General features: G+C 35.9%; 2 long non-coding RNA genes across 5 annotated transcripts in view; one reads left to right on the top strand and one right to left on the bottom strand.

Annotated features, from left to right (window-relative positions):
* Positions 1–22851, bottom strand: part of LOC145134835 (uncharacterized) — a 40187-nt gene that overhangs the window by 10050 nt on the left and 7286 nt on the right. Inside the window, exon 3 of one of the 4 annotated variants that reach the window (XR_013719382.1) lies at positions 11064–11220. The exons of the other annotated variants lie outside the window; for them this stretch is intronic. This is a non-coding gene — a long non-coding RNA (uncharacterized LOC145134835). Of the gene's footprint in view, positions 1–11063; positions 11221–22851 lie in introns of those variants that run through there. 4 annotated transcript variants of the gene reach the window in all.
* LOC145134836 (uncharacterized) lies at positions 14251–18073 on the top strand. The gene is made up of 6 exons (XR_013719383.1): positions 14251–15092; positions 15308–15399; positions 15515–15652; positions 15744–15843; positions 16380–17019; positions 17737–18073. It is a non-coding gene; the product is annotated as an uncharacterized LOC145134836 (long non-coding RNA).

A 22851-nucleotide genomic window follows, 5' to 3' on the forward strand; every position in this document is an offset into this window, starting at 1 on the left:
TTGGAAAAGGCTTTCCTAATGAAGATGATATCTCACATGGCGATCAAGGTGAAAGATTAATCCCTTTGTCGTGTATTATTGGGACTGGAAATCATACTTCACTTCCTCCACCTCCTCTAATTATTCTCCCTAACCCACAAGTTCAAAGACTTGAAAAGTTTAAGGTCACTCAAGCCCTATTGGCAAACAAACCCAAAGATGGAAGTCTGTATGTGCCAACATCTTGGAGATGAAGTTACATATTGACAGGCTGGGAGAGTCGGGTGTCGAAGTCTCGAGGAAGTTAGCTGTTGACTGGGTTCTTCAATCACTTCCTAAGTCATATAGCGGGTTCAGTAAGGACTACTATATGACTGACCACGACATGACCCTTATTGATGTAACCTATTTGCTTGTTGCTGCTAAATCAACAATAATTTGGCGCACTGGTAAAGAAAATTTGATTGGAAGGTCTACTCCCCAAACTTCCATGGACATTAACAATGGCAACATCGGAAGTCAAGACAAGCTTTCTCTTCCCAATGGAAATGGATTAGCCATGGTCAAGTCATTTGACCAAATGGTAAAGAGAAAGGCTAAGTCTGAGATAGTCCTGTGTACCATTCCCAAAGGGTCCATATGTTTCTATTGCCAAGAGAAGGGGCATTGGTTGCGAAGCTGCCATATTTACCTGAAAGATCATAAGGATGGTAAAGTCAAAGAGTTTGAATCTACTTCAGGTAAGTCCAATATCTAACATTATTAAGTTCCTATTTGGAGATTCTTTATACATGATGTAATGTAATTACATTTTGATGTTTTGTAGAATCGAAGAAAAGAAAGGAAGCTTAAAGGAAGAGTAAGCTGATTCTGGTCGTGAAGAGATGGATTTCGATCGCATGGTTCGATGATCAGAATTTTGAGTTGTTGCTTAAGAGTTGTGATAGATTGCTTAGGAATAGATAACAACATAGTCTTCACATGTATTTGCATTGTAAGGACAAGTTTTTCGCAATTTTATAAATAAAATAAATTTTTTGATTTGATTTTATTTTATTTTAAGTTTCCTTAAAATGGCATTTGTGAAAATTGTTGTTTATATGTTTCCATTGATAGCAATATTGGAAAATGGATTTGATTCTTTCGTTTGTGGTAGTGTCAAAATTTACCAAATAAGGAAAGATTATCATCACCCAAGTTTCAAGTTGGATAGAAAATTGGAATCATGCAACTTGTATTGTATGATGAATGAGAACCTTCATTATTGGGAAATTAAGATTAATTCCCTGTTCACATGTATATGTGAGGCAAGTGAAGGACTAGGGGATCAGATACACTTGGTTGTGCGCTGATCAGGTCCACCACAAAGAACGATAAGACTATTCGTTATGATTTACTAAAGTTTAGTAACTATGTTTATACTTACAGGATTAAGTGTAATTCTGAAACATTGGAAAAGTTTCAATGTATGGCAGAATGATTGAGAAGAATCAAATTAGGCAGAAAGATAAAAGTTTCTCCAATCTGAAAAGATGGGAGAGTACTTTAGTATTGTGTTTTATGATCATCTTAATGATTATGAAAAACCATATCACAATTGATACTCTAAGGATATCTTAGTGCATTTGTATGGCTAAGAAGAGGAATCGTGAATTGCTGAAATGGTTAAGTCAAGAAGATGAGTCATACTTCGTTCCAAAAACAAGTCTTAGAGTCATACTCCAAGATCGATCCTTGAGTGACATAATTTTAAGAAAGGTTTATAACACTTATCAAATGTAGAGTCTAATGTTTTCTACTTTTGTACATTTGAAATTGGTAAGTTGTAATGTCTTGGATAAGACAAAGACCAACTAAGACCAATTGTGTGAAGTGTTTTTCTTGATAAGTAACTGCACTAACTCTTGAATATTTGTTTGTCAAGTAATGTCTCTTAACAAAAAGAGAATATTATATGTCAAAGGTCAGTGGGAGTCTTAAAAATCTTGAAAAAGTTTCAAGAACTAATCAAGAATAAAACCTATTGTTTATCACTAGCACACGACTTGAGGTTTGTAACCTATCGTGTTGACATAATCTTGTTTCTGTGCCCATTCCAGTTGATTGACTATGCATGTGAGTTCTATGAGTTCTCAATTGTTTGCGTCACAACCTAGAAGCAATGGCAGACCCTTGTGCTGCCAAGTGGCAAGAAATTAAGATTGAACAAGTTCAATCCATATGAGTTTGGATTTGTCACTAACCTTGTCTTGTGATTATGGTTATGAAAAATTCTCATGGATAGGAACACATACATCATAAAAATCTAAGTGTCATAAGGTTTCTCTCCGATTTATGAAAATGATTATGAGGAAACGATTTCACTATGTAGATTTTAAGGAGATAGCAATTGTGTTCTCAAATTAGATTATGATTACGGCATCCCTCTTCATAGTTCGAATTGTGAGAAATGGAAAAGGTCTAAATATTTGAGACTTATTGTTGTAAGTTCTAAAATTGTTTAGACACACATGTGAGCTATCTAAGGAAAGATGTATGATGTTATTTTTTAATGTTTGGTTATAAATAATTCACATTATAAAATTCCGTTCTTTTTAAGATACTTATAAAATTTAAATATTTTATGTTTTGTGATTGATTTATAAAAGGATAACTAGTTATTCACTATTAACTATGATTTTTTAAGTAAGATACTTTTATTGTTTCTATATGATAGTTTTTGTCTTATGTTTCACACAAAATATTTTGTTTTTTTTAGTTTTGTTCAACAATCTATTTTTTTACTTATAATTTCTCTACTTATGTTTTTTCAGTAATAAGAGTATTTAATTAGTGGTCACAATACAATAAAAAGAAAGTGATATTGTTCTTATAAAGTATATTTTGTGCTTATAAAGTATATTTTGTTCTTAAACTGATATTGAAATTCCATGATTACACTATAATAGGAGTGCACACATTATGAATCTCATCCATCCTTAACAAGGACACACTCACTCCCATCCTTCCATAACAAGGACATAATCACTATTGTAGACATACTCCTATCCCTCCATAACAAGGACATACTCACTGTTGTAGGCATATACTCCATTTCTTTTATACTAATAGTCACTACATATGTTTTCTTTTGGTTTGTTAAATTGAATATCACAATTTTTGGATCAGATTAGATTTATAATAGTGAACCTCCTTTTATGGATGCAACATAATTGGAGTTTGGTAGACCCACATTCATTACAGATCATCCTTGAAATGGATGTGTTGTCAACACTACATGCAATTGATGAGTAGTATACATCTCTAATTATCATATTGGTAACACATCACCTACCATGGTGTAGGTTGCACCAATATTCTCTTATTATATCTTATATCAAATCCGGATCTATCTCCTTCATAGGATTAATCAGTCGAGACCCATAAGCAAATTATGTTGCAGAGTTCGAGCTTACTTCGGATGTTGTGGCATGTTTAAGTAAGAAAGAATGAGATAAACCTTGTAATATTTAACCATTGTTAATTGCTCGGAAGTTATGATAAAAAGTTTAGATATGATAAGAATTTCTTGTGACCATTAGTGCAGATGTAACGGCTTCCGGAAACCAATTTAGATGGAATGGTTTTATAAAAATCGTAGCACCATTAACGTGTTGGCATGTCATCGAAGTTGTGCTATATTCAACGTACCTGGTGGAACACCTCTTAGAATCTAAACGCTCATGGCCACCGTATGCGGCTAAGAAAATAAACCTTATTTCATTATTATCATAAATAGATACAAAATGATTATAGATAGACACTTCTAAAATCATAGGGGTGATGTCTATATTGGGTAATATAGATTATTAATAAAAAAATATTTCAAGTTTATATGTAATTGAAAATAGATCCATGAAAATATACATTTTTATGTGATATATAATTATGCACGCGACAGGCTTAAGAAGTTTCTAGTGCACCAAAAATCAATATCCATGGAGGGTTAAAACCTCGGAGGGAATATGTTCCATCATCTTTGTTTCCTGTCTCTTGTACCGTTACTCCCTAGGAATATGTTCCATCACCTTCATTTAAGGTAGCTTGTACTGTTAACATACCTTTCTTCAAGGCGAGATAAGCGCAGATTGTCATTTTTTCTGTAGTTATATCATCCGAAATTTATTAACCCAAATGAAGTTGAAATTACATCTACTCCATCATTTATCACGTAAAGAAACGCATTAAGTAAAAATTCATTAAAACAAGTTTATCCCTTTACACATTCATGATATATAACCAATCTACCAGATGAACCTTATCCAATTAAAATCTTAAATGCTAGACTAGAGTGGTTCATGGATTTGACCAACCAATTGGTTGTGATGGACACAACATAGTCCCCTTAAATAGTTTATCTCTAACAGATCTTGGAGGAAATGTAAACTAAGGATTTGGAGGAAATAGTTTATCTCTAGCAGATTTAAAGGAAATGTAAAATTGGTATCCTGTGATTTTCTAAATATTGTAACATTTCGTAAGATTTGGGAAACATCATAGTGATGGATTATTGCTAAATATTAACATAGTTTTTCATTTTTTTGGTTATGTATGTGTGTTAAAAAAATACTCAAAAGCTACGTTGAAATTTCGCAATAACCCACCACTACAATGTTCCCAATTCTAACAATATGTTTACACTATTTAGGAAACTCATAGGAGCTTTATGGACCATCCAAATCTGCTAGAGATAAACTATTTCACGAGACTTATGTTGTGTCCATCGCAGCTAGTCAAAGGGTCAAATTCATGAACCTCTCCGGTCTAGCATATAAGATTTTAAATGGAGTAGTTCTATTTGTTAGGTTGGCTATATATCGCGCATGTATAGAGGAAAAATCTTATTCTGATGCACCTTTACTTGATGCATTTCTTCAATCGATAATATAGAGTAGATGTGGTTTCTGCTTCATTTGGGTTAGTACAATTTGGGTCTAATGATATAACAATAAGATAAAACAATAGTCAGTTCTTATCTCGCCTTGAGTAAGTGTATATTATCCGTATAAGCTACAGGAAACGGGTTATGGAACCAATTCATCGGAATTGTTAGTCATCCATGGATATTGATAGTTAGTACACTTACACTTCTAAAGCCTGTTGCATGCACGGTCAAATTGCTTTTTGTGAACCTAACCTTTAGGGAAAATGACTCTGGAGGGTAACTAGCTATTGAGTTTGTTCTTATTTGGTCACTTTCCTTTTTTTTTGTACCCAATATACCATCGAACTTGATGTTTGTGTTCACCATAACCCTTTTGAACGACTTTTGACCGACTATCACCTGTGATAGCCAGTTAAAGGGTTATAGTGAACACAAAAAACAAGCCCGATGGTATTGGCTACAAAAAAAGGAAAGGGACCAAATAAGAACAAACTCAACAGTTGGTTACCCTCCTGAGTTGTTTTCCCTTTACGCATTTATAGAAAATCTCACGTCATCTCGTGCTCATATTACTGACTTTATGAGATTCATTCTTGCTTCTCTTCAAAACATAACCCACGAAAGAACATTATTCATACATGTACAACTTTATAATGAACTTGAATATTTATTAACGGAATCTTGATTGAGCAGGTGCATTTCATCACTACATTTACATTTCCATCAAATTATTTATCGTATCATGGATTCTGGACAAGTCTACAAACGAGTAGCATGACAAGTGCTGTGATTTTTTAGTTTACTTGGCTTTAAAATGGAATTCATGGGATAAGATATAACATCAATATGTACAATATCATGCAACTTTTGCAGACGTATCACCATAATATACATTGAGGTAAACATTTATGCTGATAAAGATACCTCTCAAACACAGTCATATCTTTTTGCAGAGATTTGTTGACAGCTAACCACAGTAGTGTGACATCCCCATTTTCACGGCCAGAAAAGACCGATTATGTTTATGCTTTGTTTAAAAATAAGAATAACATTTTAATAAAAGTGTTGCGAATCCCAAAATAAAATATAATAAATATTTATCAAAGCATTTCCGAAGAAATGTATTTCATTACAAACCTCGGGATGTCATGTTCGATACAGATCATAAGCATAAACAGTACAATATAAGCCTTACTACATTAATTCATATTTACAGGCCTATAATCCATAATCCCTCATCCCAACATCATATCTATGCTCGTGCGCCACTACCTGTAATACAAGAAACTGAGTGGGTCAGGCTTGGGAGCCTGGTGAGCACATAGGGTTTTCAACCCACAATAAATAAGTTTATTAACTTTATCAAACCAAACAAATCCGATTACCCGTTCCCGTTATCCCCACTTTACGTCCCTAAAACATCTAACATAAGGGACCTAGTCTAAGGATTTTCATCGGGGTGACAACACTGCTTCGGGGGTTCCTCAGCAATTTATGTAAAATAAGGCAACCATGTGGGGGATGGAGTACTGCTGGTGAACACTCAGTTCAAATAAACACCTACAGGTTGCGAGCCTGCTAGCGTTCCACTAGACTGTCTAGAAAAGTCCATGGTCGTCATTTATACTCTGCTAGATGACTGAATCATCAATAACATCGAGGCCTCTCTTTATTTATTCTATCACACAACAACTATTACATCTACCCATGTTTTACCCAACACATTTTGTAGATATAAAATGCATATACAGTTTAAATCATTTAAAACATGTATAAAATCTTTCATCCAGCATATACAACAATTATTCAGACAATATGCACACATAGCACGTAATTTATATAAAATACGTCATATCTATGTGTAAGATGAAAGTAACTACGCACTCACCTGTAAAGGTGGTGACTCGGCATTCGGACAACACTTCGTTTACTTTAAACAACTTCTTTTGACAAAACCTAGTATCATTACCACTAGAGTTTAGTCTAATGTTTGTCGAGACTAATTAATAGTCTAGCTATTATTACTATTATATAAGCGTTAAACAATACTCTTCACCCACTATGTACAGACAAGGGCCAGACATGGAACACCGGAGGGCATGATCATTTTGGCATATAACACTTCTGAAATCCAGCAACCCAAGCGGTCCTCCAAACCAGATTCCCCGTACCGCGAGTAGTTAAAAATATATTACAACGACACTTATATAACTCATAATAATAGCCCAAATATTTATTATAAGGTCCTAATAACATTACTATATTTTTATGCACGCTCTCGGTTTAATGTATACTACAACTTTTGTTTAGACCTCTAAGGCCAAAAAGTCCTCTACTGTAAGTTAACTATATACGTCGCGTTGTGTCATGCCGGTTTTGTCGCGAAACTCGGACATGTCATAACTTCTTCGTTATAACTCGGATTTCGGCGTTGTTTATATATCCGGATTCCTTGTTTCGACCACTACAACTTTATGTATAGATATTGGGTTTATCTAACACTTTATTTTTGATGCTTATTTTTATCCTTTATTTATTATACCTTTATAAATAAGTATAAAGCACATAAATTCACATAATTCACATAATACTCAAATAATTCATCTTTATTACTTCAAAATAAGTTACAATGGCTGACCTAAACTATTACATCATCTACTAATGCTTAGCCCCGAAACACGGACGTTACAATTCTCCCCCCTTAGGATGATTCCGTCCCGGAATCATGCATCGGCAAACAGATGTGTGTAGCGACTCATCATGTCACTTTCTGTTTCCTAAGTGAGATTCGGCCCATTCGAATGTTTCCAACGGACTAGAACTAAGTCGACCATATTGCGTCGTAACTTCTTAGTCTTACGGTCAACGATTGCTTCAGGCTCTTCGATCAGCCTCTTATTCTCATCTATTCTTAACTCTGAGATCGGAAGTATGTCGGGAACTTCTCCCTTGAATTTCCTCAAATAACACACATGGAAGATGTTATGAATACCATCTAGTTCTTCGGGTAATTCGAGCTTGTAAGCTTGGTTCCCAATCTTCTGAAGAACTTTAAACGGTCCAATAAACCTTGGACTCAACTTTCCTCATTTCCCGAATCTTATAAGTCCCTTCCACGGTGAGACTTTAAGCAAAACCGAATCTCCAACTTCGAATGTCATCGGTCGTCTTTTCTTATCAGCATAGCTCTTCTGACGATCCTGAGTTGCTAACATCCTTTTCTTGATCACCTTTAACTTCTCAGCAGTCTCATGGACTATCTCGGGGCCCATAAATTGTTTTTCCCCAGCCTCAAGCCAACAAGATGGCGTACGACACTTCTGTCCGTACAAAGCTTGATAGGGTGCCATCTTGATGCTTGAGTGGAAACTGTTATTATAGGAAAACTCTATCAGAGGTAAGTGATCATCCCAATTACCTTGGAATTCCAGGGTACATGCTCTCAGCATATATTCGAGTGTTTGAATTGTTCTTTCGCTCTGACCATCAGTTTGTGGATGGTAAGCTGTACTTAAACACAACTTCGTACCCAACTCCTCTTGTAGACTTCTCCAAAACCTCGACGTGAAACGACTATCACGATCCGATACAATCGTTAGAGGAACACCGTGAAGTCTTACTACTTCCTTCACGTAAACATTTGCAAGCTTATCCATAGACCACCTTTCGTTGGCTTCTATGAAGTGTGCACTCTTAGTGAAACGATCCACGACCACCCAAATCATGTCGTAACCGCTCTTTGTCCTGGGCAGTTTAGTCACAAAATCCATGGTGATGTCTTCCCATTTAGCCATGGGTACATGTAAAGGTTCTAAACTCCCATATGGTTTCTGATGTTGTGCCTTAACTCTTGCACATGTCATACACTCGACCACATACTTTGCAACATCGAGCTTCATCGTCGGCCACCAGTAGTAGGGTTTTAGATCCCTATACATTTTAGTGCTACCGGGATGAATCGAGTACATGGTCTTGTGAGCTTCTTCCATCAGAATATCTCTTATTCCTCCCGTATTAGGTACCCAAATCCGATCTTGGAATACCTTCAGTCCTTGACTGTTTGTACCGAACACTAACGTTTTGCCCAAACGTTCTTCTTTTCAGTGATTATTCTTTGAAGCTTCTTCTTGAGTTTTCTTGATACTTTCCACAATTGTCGAGACAACTTCTATTCTCAACGCTCTTGGCCTTTTTCTTTCAAGGTTGACTTTCCGACTGAGAGCATCAGCGACAACATTGGCTTTACCAGGGTGGTAAAGTATCTCGCAGTCTTACTCATTGAGTAACTCTAGCCAGCGTCGTTTCCTCATATTCAATTCCTTCTGATTAAAGAGATACTAGAGACTCTTATGATCAGTGAAAAGTTTGCACTTTGTGCCATAGAGGTAATGCCTCCATATTTTTAGAGCGAAAATCACCGCTGCCAACTCCAAATCATGAGTGGGGTAGTTCTTTTCGTGCTCCTTCAATTGTCGAGATGCGTATGCTATCACCTTTTCTCTTTGAGTTAGAACACACCCTAACCCGACTCCCGACACATCGCTATACACTGCGAAGTCTTCAACTCCATCGGGTAGTGAAAGAATCGGTGCTTCACATAACTTCTTCTTCAGCTTCTCGAATGATTCTTCGTGCTTCTCGCTCCATGAATATGTAGCTCCTTTGTGGGTCAAAGCTGTTAATGGAGCAGCTATCGAGGAAAAGCCTTGGATAAACCGTCGGTAGTATCCGGCTAATCCCAGAAAGCTTCGGACCTCCGTGGGACTTTTTGGTCGTTCCCACTTCATCACAACTTTGATCTTTGTTGGGTCAACCATTATTCCCTCTTGGTTAACCACATGACCCAAGAATTGGACTTCTCGGATCCAAAAATCACATTTGGAGAACTTTACATACAGTTTCTCCTTCTTCAGGACTTCTAACACTTCTCGTAAATGCTTGCCATGCTCCTCCTGGCTTTTCGAGTAAATCAGAATGTCATCTATGAACACTATCACGGATTTTATCGAGGAATGGTTTAAAAACCCTATTCATCAAATCCATGAACGCTGCTGGAGCATTGGTTAGTCCAAACGACATAACCAAGAACTCGTAGTGTCCATATCTTGTTCTGAATGCAGTCTTCTCGATATCATGCTCTCTCACCTTCAGCTGATGATATCCTGACCTAAGATCGATCTTTGAGAAATAGCTCGAACCTTGCAGCTGATCGAATAGGTCATCAATCCTTGTCAATGGATACTTGTTCTTCACCGTTGCCTTGTTCAGCTCTCGGTAGTCTATGCACATTCTCATGCTTCCATCTTTCTTTTTCACGAATAACACCGGAGCTCCCCAGGGTGATGAACTAGGTCTAATGAAAGTTGTCCAACAACTCATGAAGCTGCGTCATAAGCTCCTTCATCTCCGTCGGTGCTAATCGGTATGGTGCTTTTGCTATCGGTGTTGTTCCTGTTCAACTGGCATCGTAGGTTCATCCCTATCCTATAGCAGTAATCGCCTCGTCTCCTCCATTTGACGATCCAACATCATCTGGATCATCGCTTGTACCCCAGCCATGGTATTTGGCTCAGGTGCGGATGCTACAACATGTATTTGCTCAATCACTGGTGGTTGATTCCTGTTCCCATTTGCATTCCCGACTCCACTTCGGGTTCTTGCCATTTTGATCTATACACCGAATAAGGTGAATTTAGATCTTTATTTAGGATTGACGTTTAAATCGTCCTTATCACTCCGAAACGTCTATATGCTAGTTCTAATATCGTAGTCGTACATTTATAATCCTGAACACATAAGGTTTCCATATCCGGTCAGCAACAGACCATAGATCCGAACAAATAACAGCATGCAAAGCATTTAGCACATAAAACATATTAGGCACACTTCCTAAAATAAGCTAGTGCTCGTGTCTAAAATATAGTAGACACTCACCTCACAATCATCGCTTAACATTCTAAGTTTAAGTCTACAAATCCTACAAATTCCTAGTTCGCTTAAACTAATGCTCTGATACCAACTGTGACATCCCCATTTTCACGGCCAGAAAAGACCGATTTTGTTTATGCTTTGTTTAAAAATCAGAATAACATTTTAATAAAAGTGTTGCGGAATTTATTCCCAAAATAAATATGATAAAGATTTATCAAAGCATTTCCGAAGAAATGTATTTCATTAAAAACCTCGGGATGTCATGTTCGATACAGATCAAAAGCATAAACAGTACAATATAAGCCTTACTACATTATTTCATATTTACAGGCCTATAATCCATAATCCCTCATCCCAACATCATATCTATGCTCGTGCGCCACTACCTGTAATACAAGAAACTGAGTGGGTCAGGCTTGGGAGCCTGGTGAGCACATAGCGTTTTCAACCCACAATAAATAAGTTTATTAACTTTATCAAACCAAACAAACACGATTACCCGATCCCGTTATCCCCACTTTACGTCCCTAAAACATCTAACATAAGAGACCTAGTCTAAGGATTTTCATCGAGGTGACAACACTGCTTCGGGGGTTCCTCAACAATTTATGTAAAATAAGGCAACCATGTGGGGGATGGAGTACTGCTGGTGAACACTCAGTTTAAATAAACACCTACAGGTTGCGAGCCTGCTAGCGTTCCACTGGACTGTTTAGAAAAGTCTGTGGTCGTCATCTATACTCCTCTAGATGACTGAATCATCAATAACATTGAGGCCTCTCTTTATTTGTTCTATCACACATCAACTATTACATCTACCCATGTTTTACCCAATACATTCTGTAGATATAAAATACATATACAGTTTAAATCATTTAAAACATGTATAAAATCTTTCATCCAGCATAGACATCAAGTATTCAGACAATATGCACACATAACACGTAATTTATATAAAATACTTCATATCTATGTGTAAGATGAAAGTAACTATGCACTCACATGTAAAGGTGGTGACTCGACATTCAGACAACACTTCGTTTACTTTAAACAACTTCTTTTGACAAAACCTAGTATCATTACCACTAGAGTTTAGTCTAATGTTTGTCGAGACTAATTAATAGTCTAGCTATTATTACTATTATATAAACGTTAAACAATACTCTTCACCCACTATGTACAGACAGGGGCCAGACATGGAACACCGGAGGGCAGGATCATTTTGGCATATAACACTTCTGAAATCCAGCAACCCAAGCGGCCCTCCAAACCAGATTCCCCGTACCGCGAGTGGTTAAAAAGATATTATAATGACATTTATATAACTCATAATAACAGCCCAAATATTTATTATAAGGTCCTAACAACATTACTATATTGAAACATAAACTATACTAAAGTTAGGATAGGCGTAGCTATCTTACAGCGGTTTTTTCTTAAAACCGGGCTCCGCCGAAGCAGAGTTTCTGAGCCAAAGGCTCTTCTCTTCGGAGCCGTCAGGCGCTCCGGGGCTTCCGCCTCGTGCTAGGGAGTTACCCTAGGCTTTGGGGGGGGGGGGGTTAGGGGGGGTTAGAGAGAGAGTATAGAGAGAGAAAGAGATGGGAATTGGTGTGAAATGAGGGTGCCCCGGCACTCTATTTATAGGCTGGAAATCACCCAAACTCGTCGAGTTGGCCTCCAACTCGTCGAGTTCCAGGCCAGGTGTCACCATCTTCGCATAACACCTTCCCGACTTAGAAAAATCATAACTCTCGCATACGAGATCCATTTTCAACGTTCTTTATATCCATGCGTAGGTGAGATCATACTCTACAACTTTCGTTTAGACTCCGTCGGCTAATTTTTACTTAATTTTTACAGTTATATTTTTAACAGACCGGGACAGGAAAAGTCTGTTAAAAATTCATAACTTCTTCATCCGACGTCCGTTTTCATTTGTATTTTTATCGTTACGCTACTAATAATGAGATATTAAATTCTCATTTAGATTGCGTTGGCCAAAAACCGCTCGATCTAAAATTCGAGTTTCGGGATGTGCACGGCTAAGCCAAATATTAGAAAAATCATAACTTCATCATACGAAGTCAGATTTGGGCGTTATTTTTATGCACGCTCTCGGTTTAACGTATACTACAACTTTTGTTTAGATCTCTAAGGCCAAAAAGTCCTCTACCGTAAGTTAACTATATACGTCGCGTTGTGTCATGCCGGTTTTGTCGCGAAACTTCGACATGCCATAACTTCTTCGTTATAACTCGGATTTCGACGTTCTTTATATATCCGAAATCCTTGTTTCAACCACTACAACTTTATGTATATATATTGGGTTTATCTAACACTTTATTTTTGACGCTTATTTTTATCCTTTATTTATTATACCTTTATAAATAAGTATAAAGCACATAAATTCACATAATTCACATAATACTCAAATAATTCATCTTTATTACTTCAAAATAAGTTACAATGGTTGACCTAGACTATTACATCATCTACTAATGCTTAGCCCGAAACACGGGCGTTACAAGTAGGCATAACATAAACCATGTTTTGACGAAGCTACCCCTCTGAAACGCTCTTCATGTACGTTATGGTCTAAGAAGGTTGCAGTCATTGATACTTGTGTAGCTTTAATTTCATTTAACTTTTTGGGGAAAATGACTTAGGAGGGTAACCAACAGTTGAGTTTGTTCTCATTTGGTCCCTTTCCTTTTTTTTGTACCCAATATACCATCGAACTTGTTGTTTGTGTTCACCATAACCATTTGACCGACTATCACCCGTGATAGTTGGTCAAAATCGGGTCAAAGGGGTTATGGTGAACACACACAACAAGTTCGATGGTATATTAGGTAAAAAAAGTAAAGGGACCAAATAAGAACAAACTCAACGGTTAGTTACCTTCCATTGTCATTTTCCCTAACTTTTATTCTTGAGGGCCCAACACAGTTATATCGGATACATAAGATATTTTTACATGGATCTTATTTTAATTATATAGAAACTTGAACCTTTTTTTTATTAAGAATCCATATTATGCAATATAAAAATGCTCATATACTATTATAAGTGTCCATCTATAATCATTTTATATCTATTTATGATAATTAGCTTGGTGTGGTGGCCCTGATTGTTACGATACTGGGAATATTCCATCATACATATCACTATAAGAGTCTTATTCTGAGTAGGGGGATGACATGCCACACTGCGATTTATATAAAGTCATTTATATATTTATACTATTTTAGAACTAGGACTTTCATGTGATTGGACCAACATCAATTTCTTTTTTTTTTTCTTTAATTTTTTTATTTTATCCTTTTTGGAGAAATGGTTTCTACGTGGTCTGCTTTAAACAGTCAGTGATACTGTTCATTGTCAACACGTATCGTTCCCACCGCTACTTTCATTCGTTTTCTGCCACGTCTCCATTCACCGCTTCCTTTGCTTTTTCACTGATATCTTCTGCTTCATTCTTTCGTACGTGTTCTTCCAAATCGACCCACAAATGTTTATGTGGGTTTCCCCATCTGCTTAAACGAAACACAGAGAACGCAGATGCTCACCGCACCACAGGTCGAGACGTACATCGATTTTTTGAGGGATGGAAGAAGCAAGGGTCGGCACACACACACATATAAACGGTCTCTCTTCAGCTTCTACTATGCCACTGCTTCTTCAACACTCAAAGAAAGGTCCATCTAATTCACTGTCATCGTCAAGTTCATCAGGCGGTATTCCTTCAATTCTCTGTTTCTATTTCAATATCACATAAAATTTTTGTGGTTTTGATCGATTGGAGTCAGTTTCAGACGCATGTTGATGTTTTTTTTCCCTCTTTCTCTTTCTGCTCCTCTGATTGAGTCGTCTACGATTCGTGACCGTTGTCAAGTCGATTATAAAGATTCAAGATGTGGCGGCGGTGGTCATGTATACCGGAAATAACGATCGACCAAGAACCTATTACGGAGGTGGAGTGGAGAAGGGAACCGTATTGGATGGTTTCGGCGACCCACTGACACCCGGATGGGGTGCAGGTATTAATGGAGACCTAGAGAGGTTAGGGATGGAGGGTGATGAGGTTTTGAAGAGGTTTCCGACGGTGGCTTCAATGCCGATCTGGCTGGGACGGCGGAGTTAATTTTGGGGTCGCTAATTGAGAACCAGGGTGCCCCATTTGTGGAGGGATGGTGACCTTTTCGAGAATTTTAACAGGGTTGGCGCTGTTCCAATTTTCTTGAATTTCACATACCAGGTTAGTTTGCTTTTCATTTTCTTGGACCACTTCAATTCTTCTTCTTTTTTCACTTTCAAATAAAATTTGTTGAATGTTGGGTTGTTCTTCCATACCATGATATCAATTAGGCAAATTTGGGATTATATCTTTTTATATATGAATCCAGTTGAAGTTTTGAACTAAATACTTACTGCCATGGACATAAGCACAAAAATGTCTAATTCGGGTTACAGATCCGGATTCCTTGGATTTGAAGCTCTTTGGAGTTCCGCCATGTGGACATCGCTTTTGTTTTTCATGCATACAGAATTGGGCTGATCATATGGTATCTATAATTTTATGCCTTTTACCATATTTTAAATTACGTTTATATTCATTCCAACTTATTGCTTACATGCTTCTATGAAAAAGGTTTCTAAATGTTCTTTGTGTAAGGCCAGTTTTTACAGCATACAGAAGATGGATGATGCTTTATCTTCTGATCAGATAATATATACTCTCAAACAGTTCCTAATGAGGATGCCTTCATGGATGTATACATTCTTCCACCTGCTGAAGCATCCACATTTCATACTTTGGTAAATCTTCATCATAAAATTCATGTCATATTATTTATTAGTCCTGTTCATAATTGAATTTGGTTTTTTACTTTTTATTTTTGTTGAACAGGGATCAATACCATCAACAACAGTTTCCTACCAATGTTAGTAGCCTCTTTAGGGGCAATTTGGTCAATGTCATTCCTCTTGCTCCTAGCAAATCCATTGAGGTACAATTTTTTATTTTTCTGTTTAATCTTCATATCGTTTAGTTGATGTTTAAATTGAAAGTGATGATTATATGCTATGGAATAATCAAAATAGAAAAAATTAGATGGATGACACAAGGACCATTTATGATGTTTTTTTCATAATTCTATTATAAAATTGTACTTCAAAACTTTCTGATTAAGACATTACGTTATATAATTAATGATTCAAGCACTAATTAAATGTATGTATACAGGTAAATGAGGGCAAACATGAAAAAGTTTAGAGTTAAAATCATTTGAAAGTCACTGTACACATTTTCAAAGAAAAATGCAATCTTTACTAGATTATCTACACAAAAATTCAATCTTTTTACAGAATAAATATAAAGAAAGTGAAATTACTATTTTATATAAATGAGTATTTAAAAGGGTATAAAGTTTTTATCTACAATAATAAGTACCAAGAAAGTGAATTTACTAATTTACCCACAAGAAATATAGAATCTTTACTAACTTATTTAAAAAAAATGCAATCTTTCTACAAAATAAAGCAGTGCGGATGATTTTAGCAATGAGGGTATTTTGGTAAATTTGGAGAAAGGAATGGTCTGCAAATGGGGTTTAGAAGCTGCAACTTGACAGAGGATACAATGTGCATGCACTTTAGCCTCCACAACTGACAAACTTCACATGAAAGGGCCAGACTTGAGACCCCATCCACATGGAAGTATAGATCTAACCACATCCATACCCAAACTTTTAAAAAAAAATATATTAAAATATAAATACAAATATAAAAAATGGCATCAAATTTCCCTCTTAAATCTTGAAACTTTCCTCACATAAAATAATCCCACCAAACTTGCATATATTGCTTCAAAGCCTAAACCTTTTTGTAGTCTTTTCTTTGATGAGCCAAAAAAGAAAAGAGAAAATTCAGTTCTTAATTCTGTTTTCTATGAACAAAAAAGGAATCTTACTCATGCCCTCCTTTGTGAAAGATAAAAAAGTGGTGGTGGTGGGTGGTGGTTGGTGGTGGAAATGGCTACTAAGGTTGTGTACAAACTAAGAAAAGATAAAAAAGAGTTTCAGAAGCAGTTTGGATGCATGAATGGGCTTTTTCACCTTTTTGATAGGCGTTACCTTCTTGGTCTACATCGTAATGGAAGGAATCAGAAAAAATGCTAACCCCAGGTACCAAATATTTTTACTTGACCATTTTGCCCTTGATAAAAAAAATTATTTTCATGTTGGTTAAACATTCACTCCATATTTGGCGTTGGTAAAGTAAGGGTAGTTTTGCATTTTTAACCACTAATACTTTTTTTACAATCAAACCATAAATTTTTAGACTTTTTTTTTTTTCCAAATTAACCATTTTGACTTTGGTCAAAATTGTTAGTTTGGAAAAATATACGATTGGAAGTACATAAACCGCAAAATTGCCCAAAATGTAAGAATTTTTATGTAATTATAGTGACAATTTAGTTTGTTAAGGTAATAGCCATTATGAGTATTTAAATGATAAATAGTTAAATACTCTAACTTTTTATATCTCAAAAGAATTATCAATTCTTTTTAGGTGAAGGTAAATTATAGCTTTTTTTTAATGTGATTTATATCATTTTAGTTTTTAAAATGGTATTTTCTAGAATTTCAAACATACACTAGAAAAAAAACATTTTCTTTTATAACATTCTACTTTATGAAAAATGTCATATTTGACATTCTATTTTGTAAAATGGTTTCTTTTTGAGGATTTCAAACATGGAGTGATTTAAAAAAAAGACATCTTTTATAGCATTCAACTTTCTGAAAAGTGTCATTTATAGCATCCTACTTTGTAAAACAGTTTCTTTTTAAGATTTTGAAATTAATCATCATACTCTTAAACTTTCTTCTTAAATGTAGGACGAGGTCATCTGCAAATGGTAATTATATGGATGGTGTGTTCTTCCTCACTACATATCATAGGACGTGTTTTAATGGTCATATATGGTGACTACCAGGAGAAAAGAAATGGAGTATATGCCTATAATAGTTATTACATCCTTGTTATAGAGAGGTGAGATTAATAATGCTCACACTCCTCTTTTAGTGTACTCTAAGAAAAATCTGTATCAGTCGAATTTCAACATTATTGAAGTTTTTTTTTTATTGCTATATTTATATAGTTGTTTTTTTTTGTTTTTTGTTTTATAATAGATTTGGTTGAACAAGAACAAGAACATGTAAAATATATTGACGATTAGTCAGAATTGTATAATGTAGAGGTTTTAAGTTTAAATCTAGATTCTAATGCATATTGTTACTTAGTTTATTTTTAGAAATCGTCACTACAATCGGGGCCGTTCTAAACAAATTTGAAGGTTGGTAAAAGTAGATAATATGCCCCTTAAATTACAAGGATTTATAGCCAAGTTACCAACATTTATGTACAAAACACTAAAGGGGAGAAGAAAAAATTACAATTGTTAGTATTATTCTTAAAACATGGGAGCTTTGTTAAGAATGACTCTGGTGCCATCGTTGAATCATAATGCTATTAACTAATAACATAAACAAGAATAGACAGCGAAAACAAATAAATCAATCACTATGATCTAGCAATTTGATAACTGTTCATATATTAAAAACAACTTATTTAACATATAAGAAAGGTTTTAGGGTTACCTTGTGATGGAGGCAAGTGGAAATAGGGTCCAAACCAGAACCCTTCAGACAATATCACATCCCTTAGCAAAAAAGAAGGCAAGAACACCACAACTGGGAAGAAGCCTGACCGAAATCGACCAAGAAAAGGTTTAGATGAGAAACCTATGTCGACTAGAGGTAGAGAGAGGGAGCAACGACGACTCCTTACGCCTTGTTCCCGAGTTTTTTTTGCAAATTCATTAAAGGAAAGGGAATGAAAATTTTGACAGAAAGAAAGGGAGGTGAAGGAAAATATTCATTATTTCGTGTTCCCGAGTTCGAAGGAAATGAAAGGAAAATTTTAAGTTTTGTGTTCCCGAGTTAGGAGGAAAAAGAAATTATAACTTGAAATTTTCCTTCCCCTCACTTTCTTCCCAAATCCGCCCAATTTGGGAGGAAAATTTGGAAGGAAAATATGGCTCCAAAATCCTTCCCCTCCCCTCACTTTCTTTCCATTAATAAAACTCGGGAACATGATTTTCCTTCGACACCCCTCACTTTCCCTCCGTATCCTCCCATTTCTCTCCTTAAGTAGAACTCGGGAACAAGGCGTTAAGGATTTTCAGGTGCTGTACATTTTCCTTGGTTCTTACGGTTTATATATATATATATATATATATATATATATATATATATATATATATATATATATATATATATTTGAGATCATTCCTTGAATTCAAAAGTTTCCTTATTTGAATTTAAGGAAGGATCCTACACCTATATAAAGAAATAAGGACCAAGAAAAAACTACAACACAAAAAAAAAACCTTAGGTAGTCGTCTCCCTCTCTCCTTCCTCTACCTCCGGTGGACATGAGTTTCTCAAAGAAACTTGTTACTGCTCCTACTCATGCGCTCCTGGTCGATTCCGGTTAGGGATCTTCCCAGCTGAGGTGTTATTAGTTGCTAAGGGGGTGCTAAGAAGTGTTCTGGTATGGACCCTAGTCTCCACTTGCCTATATCACAAGGTAACCCTAAAATCTTTCTTATTGGTTAAGTAAGTTTCTTTCAATGTATAAATAACGATCCAATTAGATAAATCATAGTAATTGATTTATTTGCTTATGTTGTATGTTCTTATTTACGTTAGTAGTGAAATAGCAATATCATCCAACAGTGGTATCATATATATTCTTAAAAAGTTCTTAGACTTCATCAAGAATACAAACAATTGTAAGTTTTTTTCTCCCCTTTGGTGTTTTGTACATGAATTTTGCTAATTTGACTATAAATCTTGGTAAATTGAGGGGAATATTCTCCACTTTTTACATGAGCCTTAAATTTTCTTAGACCAACCTTCTTATGGTAATGATTTTTAGAAAAAATATAAGTCAAAATAAGCATAAGAATTAAGATTTAAACTTAAAACCTATAAAATTATACAATTTTGAGTAATCGTCAATCTATGTTACTTGTTCTTGTTCGGCCAAATCTAATGTAAAGCAATAAAAAGAAAAGTTCAATGATACTAAAATCAGATGATACGAAACTTTCCATGAGCACTACCATATGAGTGCGTACATTATGAATCGTATCCCTCCATAATAAGGATTGAAATTACTATTGTAGACGTATACTCCATTTCTTTTCTCTTAATAGTCACTATATTTGTTTTCTTTTGGTTTGTTAATTTGAATATCAGGATTTCGAGCTCAATAGATATTTCTAGTGGTGAGCCTCCATTTGTGGACACAACATACTTGGAAACTGGTCGACCCATATTCATTACTGTTCTTGGAACAAATACCTCGAATATTGATGTATTGTCAACATGTCATGTAATTGATGGGTAATTTAACTCTCTTTATGGCATCTTGGCAACACATTGCCTCCATGGTGTAAGTTACACCACAAGTTCTTGTAATTGTATATTTCGATGTCATATATTAAGCTCGAATCTATGGCCCTTAAAGGATCAATAAGTCCGAACCCATAAATATATTATGTCGCATAGTCTGGGCCTACTTTAGATGTTGTAGCAGGTTAAATAGGAAGGAATGAGATAAACCTTGTAATATTTAACCAATTTTAATTTCATAGAAGTTATGATAATAAGAATTGCATGTGTTTATTACTGTAGATTTAACGGATTTTAGAGATCCGGATGAAATGATTTTAAAAAAATCACAACAATATTATGCTAATCTATGGGCATGTCATCGATGTCTCGCTATACTCCATGGATCCTTCTGGTGATATGATTGTGGAATAACCCCTAGAATCTTAACATTTAGAGCCATCATGCCCGTCTGGAAAATAAACCTTACTTTATGTTGGTTAATTGATTCAAATAATCACTGCCATGTGTCTTTAATTACTGCATTAGTAGAGTCTTAAAAGTTGTTTTTCAGTTACAAAAGTCAAGAGTTCTAGTCTGTCTTTTTATCTTTCTTTCAGTTCATGTTTTTGTTTCCTATTTAAGCTCTGTAATTTCTCAGTTTCAAATGGCAGTGAAATATTATCCTTTTTTTCTCTTCTCCTATTTACATACAACAGTGGTATCAGAGCTCTTCCAGGTTCTGATCTGCTTCTTTCTTTATCAAGCAAAAGAAAGGAGTAATTGAGTGAAACACCTAAGAGAGATAGCAATGGCAAGCAACAACAATAATTCTGCAACTCAGCCTCTGATTCCAGTCTTCAAAGGAGAAAAATATCATTTGTGGAGTCTAAAAATGAAGACTTTGTTCAAATCCCAGGAGCTTTGGGAATTGGTGGAGAACGGATACACAGAGCCAACTCCAGCACCGACTCAACCAGATCAACCGTTGAGGGACACTCGTAAGAAGGATGCAAAGGCTCTTCTATACATCCAATCGGCATTGGATGATGAAATATTTCCTCGTATTGCTGCAACATCAACATCCACGGAGGCATGGGAAATTTTGAAGCAAGAATATATGGGTGATAAAAAGGTAATCACTGTGAAACTTCAATCACTTTGTCGTGAATTTGAAACTTTGGTTATGAAAGAAAAGGAATCTGTGCAGGTATTTCTGTCTAGAGTATCTGGACTTGTCAGTCACATGAAAACTTATGGTGAAAATGTTAGTGAAGAAACAATAGTAAGCAAAGTCCTACGAAGCCTGACCAAGGAATTTAATCATGTTGTTGTCGCGATTGAAGAATCTAAGGACCTATCAACTTACACGTTTGATGAGTTGATGAGTTCTTTGATTGCACACGAAGAAAGGTTAAACAGGGGCAGCGAAAAAGGTGATGAGAAAGCATTCCAAGTAAGAGACAATTCTTCTAAAGGGAGGCCAGAAAAATCTGGTTGTTCTTCCGGTGGTCGTGGCCAAGGAAGAGGCACTTTTCGAGGCCGTGGTCGTGGAAGAGGAAGAGGAAACTTTGCAGATCAACGTTACCAAAAGAGCAACTTGCAATGTCGGTATTGTAATAGGTCTGGACATGTTGAAGCTGATTGTTGGACCAAGCAAGATGTGACAACCCGATATTTCGAGTCAATGTAATGTTTGAAAAGTCAAATATTATAAACTATTTTGAATCAATAAAAATTAGCGTAAAAAACGAAGTGTTCTAAAGTCTCAATTGGAATACAAAAAGTGATAGATATTGTATCAAGGTTTTCAAAAATATGGAGAACACTCAAATCCGAGTTATAACGATGAAGTTATGACCAATCAAAGATTCGCGACAAAACCGGTAAAACGCTGTTAAGCGTGGAAAGTGAAATTTCAATAAAATACTTTTTAGCCTTAAGTATCTAAACGAAAGTCGTAGATTATGTTAAACCGTGAGCATACATCAAAAGAACGTCCAAATCTGACTTCGTATAAGGAAGTTATGATTTTTCTAAATTTCAGATCAGCAGTAGACAACTAAAAATTCGAATTTAAAATCGAGCGATTTTTAGCCGACGCAGCCTAAACAAAAATTAAAGATCTCGACAATAGTAGTACAACGGTAAAAAGACAGACAAAAATGGACATCGGATGAAGAAGTTATGGATTTTTAACGGAATTATCCTGTCCCGGCCTATTAAATAAAATATAATTAAAAGTAAAGTCAAAATTTGCTGACGAAGTCTAAATGAAAGTTGTAGAGTATATTATCACCTACGCGTGGATATAAAGAACGTTAAAAACGGAGCTCGTATGCGAAAGTTACGCATTTTTGAAGATTTTAGCACACACTTCGAGGCTTATCCGAAGGAGTACGCCCAGCGTACTTCGGAGTACGCCCAACGTACCGAATGAAGGGTCTCGGACCGGCCACGTCGCCCCTACACCCTCTACGGCAGTCCCATCCGAAGACCGAAGACCGGAGACGTCATCGCTGACGTACGCCCCGCGTACGAGGGTATGCCCAG

The sequence above is a fragment of the Lactuca virosa genome, chromosome 8 (genome assembly GCF_052849685.1).
Source record: "Lactuca virosa cultivar CGN04683 chromosome 8, Lactuca_virosa_CGN04683_v6, whole genome shotgun sequence".
NCBI lineage: Eukaryota > Viridiplantae > Streptophyta > Magnoliopsida > Asterales > Asteraceae > Lactuca > Lactuca virosa.